The sequence below is a fragment of the Neovison vison genome, chromosome 8 (genome assembly GCF_020171115.1).
Source record: "Neovison vison isolate M4711 chromosome 8, ASM_NN_V1, whole genome shotgun sequence".
In the NCBI taxonomy this organism is placed as follows: Eukaryota; Metazoa; Chordata; class Mammalia; order Carnivora; family Mustelidae; genus Neogale; species Neogale vison.
In genome coordinates this window covers 70,314,096-70,324,918 of record NC_058098.1, presented here as the reverse complement: position 1 = coordinate 70,324,918, position 10,823 = coordinate 70,314,096, and positions in this window count along the sequence as shown.

Sequence of the window (10,823 nt, the reverse complement as noted above, 5' to 3'; positions counted from 1 at the left end):
TGGGTGCAGTAGACAGACTCAGGATATTGAGTTCTGGACTTAGCTGACCCTAAGCTGGTCATGTGACTCTGGCCAAGCCACCCTGCTTCTCTGGATGGTGGTTTCCTTCCTTCTTTCTTTCTTTCTTGCTTGTTTGCTTTCTGTCAGAGAGAGAGAAGGAGGGAGGGGGGAGATAGAGAGAGCACAAGTAGGGGGAGAGCCAGGCGAGGGAGAAGCAGGCAGGAAGCCTGACACAGGACTTGATCCCAGGACCCTGGGATCATGACCTGAGCCAAAGGTGATGCTTAACTGGCTGAGCCGCCCAGAGTCCCTCTTTTTAAAAAATATTTATTTATTTATTTTGGAGAGAGAGAGAGAGCGCGAGAGAGAGCAAGTAAGTGCGGGGAGGGGCAGAGGGAAAGAGAGAATTCTGAGGCAGACTCCCAGCTGAGCCTGAAGCTGGATGTGGGGCTCCAATCCAGGACCCTGAGATCACAACCTGTGCCAAAATCAAGAGTCAGACGCTTAACCAACTGAGCCACCCAGAAACCCCAGATGGTGGTTTCTTTTTAAGTGAAGAAAGCACTTGACCAAAGGGGCTGCTGGGTTCCTCCTCCCTCCTAGAGTCATCAGTTCCCGGCTTAGGGTGCTGGCAGATTTTTCAAGTTCCCTGTATAACTCTTGGCTGTGAAACAGGGATGAGGAACTTAGCCCAAGTCACTCTCAAAATACAATATGTACTTGAAAGCTTTCTATGATTGTGTTTAGCTTCTATAAAGCTCCTAGGACTCCTTTTACACCTTTGCAGTGGTGGGGGGAGGCCACTGCAAAGACTTCAGCAGGACACCCAGGCTGAATCCCAGCTCAGTGACTTCCTAGTTGCGTTCCTAGTTGTTTAATGTCTCTTGCCTCAGTTTCCTTGTGTGTGTAACAGGCAAAATGAGAGTTTCAACCTTACAGCTGTCGTGAAGATTAATTAATACTTCAAGAATTCTTAGTGTGATGTCTGGCAGAGGGTAAATAAATGCTCTGGGAATGCTCTATTTATGATTACTTCTTTCTTGTTTGCAACTATAGAAAAATAGCAGAGACATAAGGAATGATTAGGAATATGAAGCTGGCAAGTCTAAAAGGGAATGCTCAGTAGGATGTAGCCAGTGATGAACGATGATGCATCAGTTAGATTTCATTTTTCTTCCTCTTCAAATGTATCTGATCAAGCAAACCAGAAAGGCTTTTCTCCACCCTGTCAAGCGTATCTCACACTCACTGCCTTCACTTCCTGACCACCCACTCATCTTGGGCAAATGGCCTTGGAGCCTCTTGTGGACACTGCTCCAATGAAATGGCTCTGGTGAAGGTGGCCCGTGAGCTAACTGGTAAACCCTGTGGCTTCTGCTCACCCCTGTTTCTCTCCATCTTGCGGGCATCACTTGATCTTTCTCCTAAGGTCTGATGTTCATTTCCCACTCCTGCCAAAGAGCTCCATCTCTGTATCTCTTAACAGCTCTGATTCAGCAGAGCCAGAATGGAAGTCGTCTTCTTCCCAAACATTTCCATCCCTGTAATTTCTGCTTTGGTTTGGGATGCTACTGTCAGCCCCGTCACTGGGCTCAAAATCTCCACGCCACTTTTGCCATCTCTTCTCTCTTGTTCTCTTGTGCTTGCCCAGAGGCTCCACCCTCCCTCCCCTCCACCCCACAGTGCAGGCTGCCACCAGGAGGATCAGGACACACGTCCTGAACACAGCTCCGATCTGCCTATCTCAAACACATCTGGTGACTTCCCATTATCTACCGAAAGAAGTCCATACTCCCTATGCTAGCCCCAAAGTCCTCCCCTAGTCTCCTCCCCCTGAAACTGACCCCAGACACCAGTCTCCAGGGCAGCCTCATTTCTTGCTATATTCCTGCTCTTACTCCCCACTCCAAACAAAATGAAGAACTGTGTTCAGTTGTGTGTGCCACACAGTGTTTGGTGCCCAGAACACAGTAAGCCCTCAGTAAATATTTGTTGAAGAGGAAAGAAATATGATGTGTAGCCAAATAGCAACTACGGCAAACGCTAAAATGAGGAAGAAGCTTCCTAAATATTTGTTCTTCTCTGCAGAGGCCAAGATGATGACTTTTCCTTTAGCACTTGGACGTTACAGAGATTGGCACACGTACTTTTCACTGCAAGGTTGAAGTTTTCATTTGAAAGGGGAAATTATTTCACATTGCTGGACAGAGGGGACTTTCATAATTACAGAACATTTGACAGACACTCGTGTAAAATCCCTTTATAGAGGGCAACGAAACAATAAATTATAAGGACCATTTGATAATTAGAGGGATCAGAGGATTTTTTTTTACTCTTATCAGATTTTTCTAATAAAAACTCAATTCTCATTTGAGGCAAGTTCCTTTGGGCACCTTCCCAATACAATTCCAATTTATTTTTCCATTAGCTGGGAGCAGTTCTCATATTTTTTTCATTAGAAGCCCACAGTGCCAAATCCACATCCTGCTAGAAGTTTGAGTCCAACTCCCTGGTACTTCTGAATATTATCTCTGTTACCGCTGAATGGCAACATAAATGTGGCCAGTGAGATAGGATTCAGGTTTGAAAATTAGAAGGCTGATTAAAAAAAATATACCACACAGGCAGTTCTAATGAATTCCAAAATGCAAAAGGATTTATCTGAATGATCTCATGTTTTGGGTTTTGGGGAAAAGAATGGAATGTGGAAATTATGATCATCATTATCAGAAAGAGATCATTTTTGTCCTCTATATGAGGACATCCATAAGTCACACATTTATCCAATCTTGGCCTTGTTGAATCTCTGGCTGCCTTGATGAGCTTCAGCAGCTTGGCCTCTCTCCCTTTTTAATCCATGCCCAACTGTCTTAAGTTCAAATTTCAAAATGGAAATAAGTATAATTACCTACTTTTTTCAACTCACAGGTGACAGGGGAATGGAATAGTGGAGCACATGACGTGAACTGTGGATAATCTAAAATAGGCTTTGATTCCAGAATGTTTGAGGTTTTGTATTTGCATGTGGATATGTGATCTTGTAAGAGCTCATGGTCCTTTACAAAAACAGTCAAATCCAACTTATGAAGACCAGGCAGCCTTCCTCAAACCCCTGACTCTCTGCTCTGCCCTCCCTAAAAAGTCCTGTGAGGGGAAGTTTTGAGAAGAGCAGGAAGCAAGGCTTCAGCCTCCTGGGCAAGTTCAAGTCCTTGTCCTGCCCGCAGTAGGCACTCCTGTCCCACAGCGGCTTGGCCTGACTGGCTGGTCCAGCACTAGATTAAGCCTCACTGCTCAGTCTGCTTCCCTGTCAGGCTGCTGCTTCTTACCCTTTCGTGGACTCATTTCTCTTCTCTCTGCTTTCCCCTCTACCTCTGGCTTCCTCTTTTCTCATGGCTTCTGTGTACTCCATCCTCTGTCTTTCTGTTTCTGCTCTGACACTGCACATCTTTGTTTCCGAGCCCTTCAGAGAAGAGATTTGATGAGTTCTGCTGGTCTCCAGCCAGTTTAAAAATACAGGAGGGTCCATGTGTGAGGGCCCTGTATCCTGGGACACCAGGTTGTCAGTTAATGGCTAGCCATCTCTGAGCTGGCCATCGCATTGCTGGGAGTCAGAACTTTTGATTGTGTATGCCTCTGTCTATCTGTATGTCTGTGTATTACTGGATAAACTAGGGAAATGGTTACTCAATACTTTTAATTTGTGGAGCCCTTATGAGGAGAACGAACAGGAATAAAATATTCTCCGCCATGAAAGGATATGGCAATTATTCAGATGGTGAAAGACGTCAACATCTGAGGAAAACCCAGGCCAGCTGGCTGGACCATAGCACAAGGCAATGAACCAGCCCTGGGGGCCCAGGGGTAAAGGAACAGGACCCAACTTGCACCAGACTTGAGTTCCCCTAAGAGGAGGCCTCTGTGTTCCTAACTCAACTGTGTTCAAGTTTTTGTACCTGTTCGAACTGTTCTCTTGTCCCCTAAACTGGGAAGTACTTGCTGACACCCCCTCTTACCTCCAGGGTGTGAGTGGAAACTTGCTCCTCCATTTCCTTCCCATGCAGAGAACCACAGGCAGTTCACTCTTACAGTATATACTATCAATCAGCATGCGTTAAGGACACAAAACAGTGGCTATCCAAAAGTTTTGTAGAAAATATTTTAAAAATTATTTTTACAAAGCACTCCGCTGTGATTGTCTTGGAATGTCTTACTGGTACCTCTGTGTACCAAGATTTTGTATTCAGAAGACACTCTCGATTGCTTACAATGTTTCTACCTCCCCAAAGTCATTATGAACAGGACTATGAAGAAGTATATTAAATGGAGTGTTCAGAATTCTGGAAGACTCTTTCCTCTGAAGAGATGCCTTAGTTGTCACAATAGTTCATTTCTGAAGTGATATTGTATTTTTGGTTGTGTCTGAGACACCAATATTAGAATGTTTACTTCTTTCTTCATTCTTCTTCACCATTTCATAAACCTTGTGATTTTGATCCTAGACCAATGTAAAATTTAAAGTAGGAAGCACAACCAAAGCAATGAGTAAATATTTACTAAGTGCCTCTAGCAGAGGTACACAGATGGGCCCAAGAATAGCAGTTCAGTAAATACCTGTTTGATAATCCTAAGATTCATTTTCTTAAATTCAGGTAAAAATACTACAGCAATTCTCTTGCTGGTGTCAATGGTCTGATTCTCTACCCTTGAATATTTGCTTTGTAACATTGTGTTTCAATTCAGAAATCTTCTGTGCTTTCCTCTTACCCAAACCTGAGGCTGGGACTCTCCTGCACTCTCCTCCATAACCTGCCATATTTTCCCCAATGTCTCTGTTCACCCACTCCTGCCCAGGTGCCATGAACAACCAGTGTGCACTGCCCTCTGTGTGTGTGTGTATTTGTGTGTGCTTCTTCTCTTGTAATGCTTCTTTTTTCCCTACACCTGTCCAATTCCTATACCTATTCTTAAAGACTCAGAGCAAGTGTATCTTGTTCCACGAAACCCTCCATTCCATCAACAAACACGTGCAGAGTAATTCCCTTGGGCCCGTCCTACATTGCTTAGTGAGATGGTCCTAGCCCTGAAGAGCATAACAGCTGAGTGAATGAGTCAGCAGATGATGATATTGGCAGCCCACCTTTTTTCACTTAAAAAAACACAGAGAAAATGATAACATTCTTCATGGCCCCGGGGTTGTTTGTAGCTGGAGGGCTCCAGCTGCGTCAGATCTGACCCAATCACTCTAAAGGCCAAGAGGGGCCAAAGCTTTCCCTTCCTCCAACTAACACCAGCTTTGAAACTCAGGATAATGCTACAGAGCGATGAATCCATATGTAGGAGTGGGGACGGGAGTGCCGTGGGTCTGTCTCCCAGGCTCGTAGGTAAGGAATGGCTTCCCAGGAAGTGGTAGCAAATTGAATCTCGCTCAGGATGTTAGCTGGCCACCGAGGGTGATGGAATGGGGACAGGGAATGAGTCGCCAGAGGAGACCGCCTGTGCCCCTTTGTGGAAGGCAGGGAGCCGTTCAGGATGGCGTGGCTCAGCTTGAGGTGTGGGCAGGGAGAATGTGGCTCTTGTGGCAAATGGGTGTTAGACTAGGAGAGCTGTGGGTGTTCTCCCAGCCAGAATCCGAACACCCAGAGGGATGAGACCGCATTTTACAATTCAGCATCTTCCAAACTTTTACTCACGTAAGGGCTGAATATGGCCTTGTCTGATAGCACAGTCTCTCTTTACTAGTGACAGGTCTTGATGGCTGCCATAAGACACATGAACAGTCTCTCTTAAGAGCAACGTGAATGTGAACTGTGTTTTCTAGAGTTTGTGTGAACCCTACTGGAGTGGAAAGATCTGACAAGCGTACAGTTCTCCAGTCCCTCAAGTTTCCAGGACAAGCTCTGGTTTCGCTTTAAGAATGCCTGACATGGCTTTTTATTCTGACACTGGGTTGGTTATCTACCCCTGGTCTCTAGCCTCACCCGTGCTGCCTTTGTGTCCTCTGCCCTGAGAGGCTGGAGCTGGGAGGGAGCTAGCAGCCGTTCCCAAGGCTCCCTGAGGCTTCCCATTAGCGTCCGCCAAGAGGAGACCGTGGTTGGAGATGAGAAGGCATAGACAAGCGAAAAGCCTCCCGCTTCTGAGACCAAGGGTTGCTGGAGGTTGTTGGCAACAGTTGCGTGAGCTAAAGGGGTGGGGTGATTCCTGTCTCCAGCCCCCCATGTGGAGGCAGTATGTTTTTAGGGTTCTAGAACCAATAGCGCAGCTGCAGATGCAAGCTCCCAGTGTCCACCCCGGAGGCACCAGCAACCCAGGATCCTTGGGTAACCATCCGGCTTTCTTTCTGCTCTTTACCCTTTTCTTTCTTCTTTCTGTCCTCCCAACACCTTTTCAACCCATCTCCCGAGTATTAGTTCCTCTGTACAAAATACCTAGAATTGTTTCTTTTTTCTTTTCTGAATGGTGCCTGGCTGATAACACCCACCACTGTAAGAGAGGGTCAAGAAATACTGGTTCTTACATTGAGATATCACCTTATACCAGTTAGAATGGCCAAAATTAGCACGACAGGAAACAACATGTGTTGGAGGGGATGTGGAGAAAGGGGAACCCTCTTCCACTGTTGGTGGGAATGCAAGTTGGTGCAGCCTCTTTGGATAATAGTGTGGAGATTCCTCAAGAAATTAAAAATAGAACTTTCCTATGACCCTGCAATTGCACTCCTGGGTATTTACCCCCAAAACACAGATGTCGTGAAAAGAAGGGCCATCTGTACCCCAATGTTTATAGCAGCAATGGCCACGGTCGCCAAATCATGGAAAGAACCAAGATGCCCTTCAACGGACAAATGGATAAGGAAGATGTGGTCCATATACACTATGGAGTATTATGCCTCCATCAGAAAGGAGGAATACCCAACTTTTGTAGCAACATGGACCGGACTGGAAGAGATTATGCTGAGTGAAATAAATCAAGCAGAGAGAGTCAATTATCATATGGTTTCACTAATTTGTGGAGCATAACAAATATCATGGAGGACAAGGGGTGTTAGAGAGGAGAAGGGAGTTGGGGTAAATTGGAAGGGGAGGTGAATCATGAGAGACTATGGACTCTGAAAAACAACTGAGGGGTTTGAAGAGGCGGGGGCGGGGGAGGTTGGGGTACCAGGTGGTGGGTATTATAGAGGGCATGGATTGCATGGAGCACTGGGTGTGGTGCAAAAATAATGAATACTGTTTTTCTGAAAATAAATAAATTAATTTAATTAAAAAAAAACAAAACAAAAAAAAACCAGCAAAAAAGAAATACTGGTTGTTATGAAAAAGGTGACAATGATTATGTTGCCCAGCTATCCATAGCTCCAAATGGCCTGATACTGGGAAGTAATGGTCCTGCGTGTATTTTTTGAGTAGAGGTTTTTATCCTGTTTGAAAGGAACGGATAGAGTAGCACAGTTGAACTGCTGGAATTGGTGTTACACATGGATGGATTTCAGACACAAGGCTGTTGACCCAACATCTTTTACAACTACCAAATTTACAGAGGAAGAAAAAGAAAGGAAAAAAAAAATCCCCAAAGCTCTGTAATTCTCTGGCTCACCATTCTCTTCCTTCGTAACTTCAGAGTATACATCAAATATAATAAAACCAGTGAGTCAGCTTTAATGGTGTGGCTAAAAAGGGAGTGATCCCTCCAATCCTCCTAAACACTCTTGGCAGAGACTTTCCCTGCCACGGGGCATTGCCGATTGTTCTAACAATGCCTGGAAGGGAGCCCTTTCCCAGTAAGATGGTAGGATCCTCTTTTGGGGTTTTCTTGAACAATTTTAGCAATGGCTTGTACACATATACAAGTGGCACTGACCACAGCATTTAAGTATGGTGAGGACCCACAATTCCAAAATTACATAGCTGCCCATGTCGGTTTTTGTCTGAATAATGGGATAGACCCCTCTACCCCAACAATGTGAATGTGAATGAAATGGAAAGGCCTCTTTCAAGGTTTCTCTCACATCAGGATAAGCAAAGGTGTGAGGAGGAATTGTAAAAATGAAGTAAAAATCATTTAGCTCTCTGTTGTCCATCTGGCTGAAACTTCATGCCCACCTAGAGTTGCATATTAAATAGGCTGGTTCTATTTGAATTGTTTCATTAATTTCTTGGTCCCTGTGTGCCCTGTCTCATTACACAGCAGAAACAGTTTGGATACTGTGTCTGAAAACACATAAGCTTTTACTGCCCATCCTGGTCCTAGTTCTCCTGTAGCTTCTAGACTAAAAGTGATAGAGCACACTGTTTACCATGAGAAATGAGAGGGTTCCTGCCAGGTCTATAGGAGCCAGGAAGGACCTGCTGGGGCGATTCCTCTTGAAGCCTTTATAATTGAAAAACGATCCCATTTAAGTGAGTAGCCAACAAATCAGAATCACAACATTTATTTATTTTTAAAAGATTTTATTTATTTATTTAATTATTTGAGAGAGAAAGTGCAAGACTGCACAAGCGGGGTGGGGGGGGTGGGGGGGTGGGGGGAGTGGCAGGTAGAAGGAGAAGCAGGGAGCCCAAGGCAGGCTCAATCCCAGGATGCTGAGATGGTGATCTGAGCCAAAGGCAGAGGCTTAGCCATCTGAGCCACCCAGGTGCTCCAGAATCACAACAATTATAAACGTTCATATATGATGCAATTGGAGGGGACCAGGGTTGAAGAGAACTAAAGATGACTTGCTTCATTTCTTAGAAGTTGATTACTGTAGGTGTGGCCCCACCAGTAACTATGCCCCATCAAAGCAATAAAGGGAAAAGATTAGCTTTGGTGTGGACTCTGCCTTTAGCTCCCATGTCATCTCCAGGAAGCCTTCCCTGTCCTGAGAATCTGACTGGTGGCCCCATCCTATCTTCTGTCCTAGTACCTTGAACTTGTGGCAGTATCTTGGGGTTTAATTCCTTACTTACCTCTCCCAGTAGTGTGTGATGGCCCTGTGGTTAGATGCTGGCTACCTCTGCACTTCCTAGGCCCTCAGAAAATGTGGAAAGATGCTAGGGACAGAATCCAGATTGGTGAAGTTACAGGCAGAACTTCTTGCCCAAACACTTCTCTTATTTCCGCTAACTCTGAACTAAAGGCCTGGAGAAGGCAAAAACTGCACAGTAGAGCAGCAACAAAGGGGGAATAAAAAGAGGGAATCATCATGGAAAAGATAAGAAAGAGAGGACTCAGTGGGGCTTGGTATGACTGCCTTTATTAAACAGATACCACAGATGTAGTTGGAAAATCCAGGATCCTGTGCTCTGCAAAGTTAGGACAAATGAGCAACCAATTATGACCTATGCTTTGGAGGCCCATATTCCATGCCATTCCAGTTTTTAGGACAATGAATTGAAATCCAGATTTTCCTGAGCTAAAATGTGAATGGTTTGTGATGACTTTAACTGTAGGGCCAAATTTCTTCCCAAACCTACCCTTCTGCTGACAGATAGAGAAGCAACATATCATCAGAAAGGCCCCAAAAGGAAGGAAGTTGTTTTTTTTCTGCTTGCTTTCCGTCTTTTGCTATAAGTTTTGCCACTAACCAGTGTCCAGGGGGAGTTCCTGCCACCTTCCTGAATAAGACCATTGAGTCTGCAATTGAAACTTGGCCTTCCAGGCTTTCCTTTCTCCTCTGACATATTCCTCTACAGAATGTTTGTGAATGCTTTCATTTCTGTCTCTTCGTGCGAGGGAAAAAGATGGAGAAAGTGGAGAGAAACTTATCTTTTTGATATTAATCCATTCAACAAAATTTTGTCAGTTGCTAAAGACTCAAACAGAGAGTTGGTATGGTGGAATGATGTAGGGGCTCTGGAATCCAACAGACTTGGATGTGAATTCTGGTTCTGTTATTTACTAGTTGCCTAAATTACTATTTGCAGCTGCTAAATTAATCTCTCAGAGCCTCAGTTTCTTCCTCTGTAAAATAAGAATAGTAGCTACCCAGGTACGCGGTCTTTTGGCCAATCTTGTGGGCATGGCTTGGTGGCTTTCCCCATCATCTGTCAAGTGGCAGAGCTTTCTCTGTTTGCAAAAGGCTTATCTGTCATTAAGAGCAATGTATAATAAGGTCTAGGATTTTCCATTCCCAAAAGATATTTTCAGCAACATGTATCAAGCAGTGTCTGAAAGGTTGTATCCTAGAATGGCCTCAGTCTTTAATGCTTACATCTGGAAATCTTATTGTCAGCTTGCTACAAGGAAATGTCTTTGTCATAGAACACAGGAAATCTGGTTCTCCAGCCCCCAAGGCAGAGAGAAAAGTTGTCATTCGATGTCATGGCTGTCATGCTTAAGTTATGTTCATGGTGCTGGGTAGTGGAGGAGCCTTTTTGTCTACTCCCCCTGAATTGAGGGAGAACCATGAGAGGAAAGAATCATGTATGTCTTCCTGGACCTTTAAAAACAGCTCAACAGTCATGGAGAGAAATATCACCATGGAAGAACTAAGAAACCCATGCATGTCATAGCTGATTATTAATTACCACTATCTTGAGACAAAAGAAAGGAATTTTGCTGGGGGGGGACAATTCTGATTGAGGTTTGTCTCTTAAGAGTTTTGAATTTTTAGATTATGGATTTCTAAAAAGAAACTACTTTGGGAGCTTGGCAGGAAGAAGGATGTTCCCTTGATCTTTGGCTGGTAGTTCCCTGTAAATGTTAACTTGGAGGGCTGTTGTGAGGATTATGGTAATGGTTAAAATGAGACATCTTTGGTATAACCAAAAGATGATGTGCTCAATGGTAGTTACTATTAACACAAGTCCTAATACATATGAACACTAAGCAAAAGAGAGGCGGAC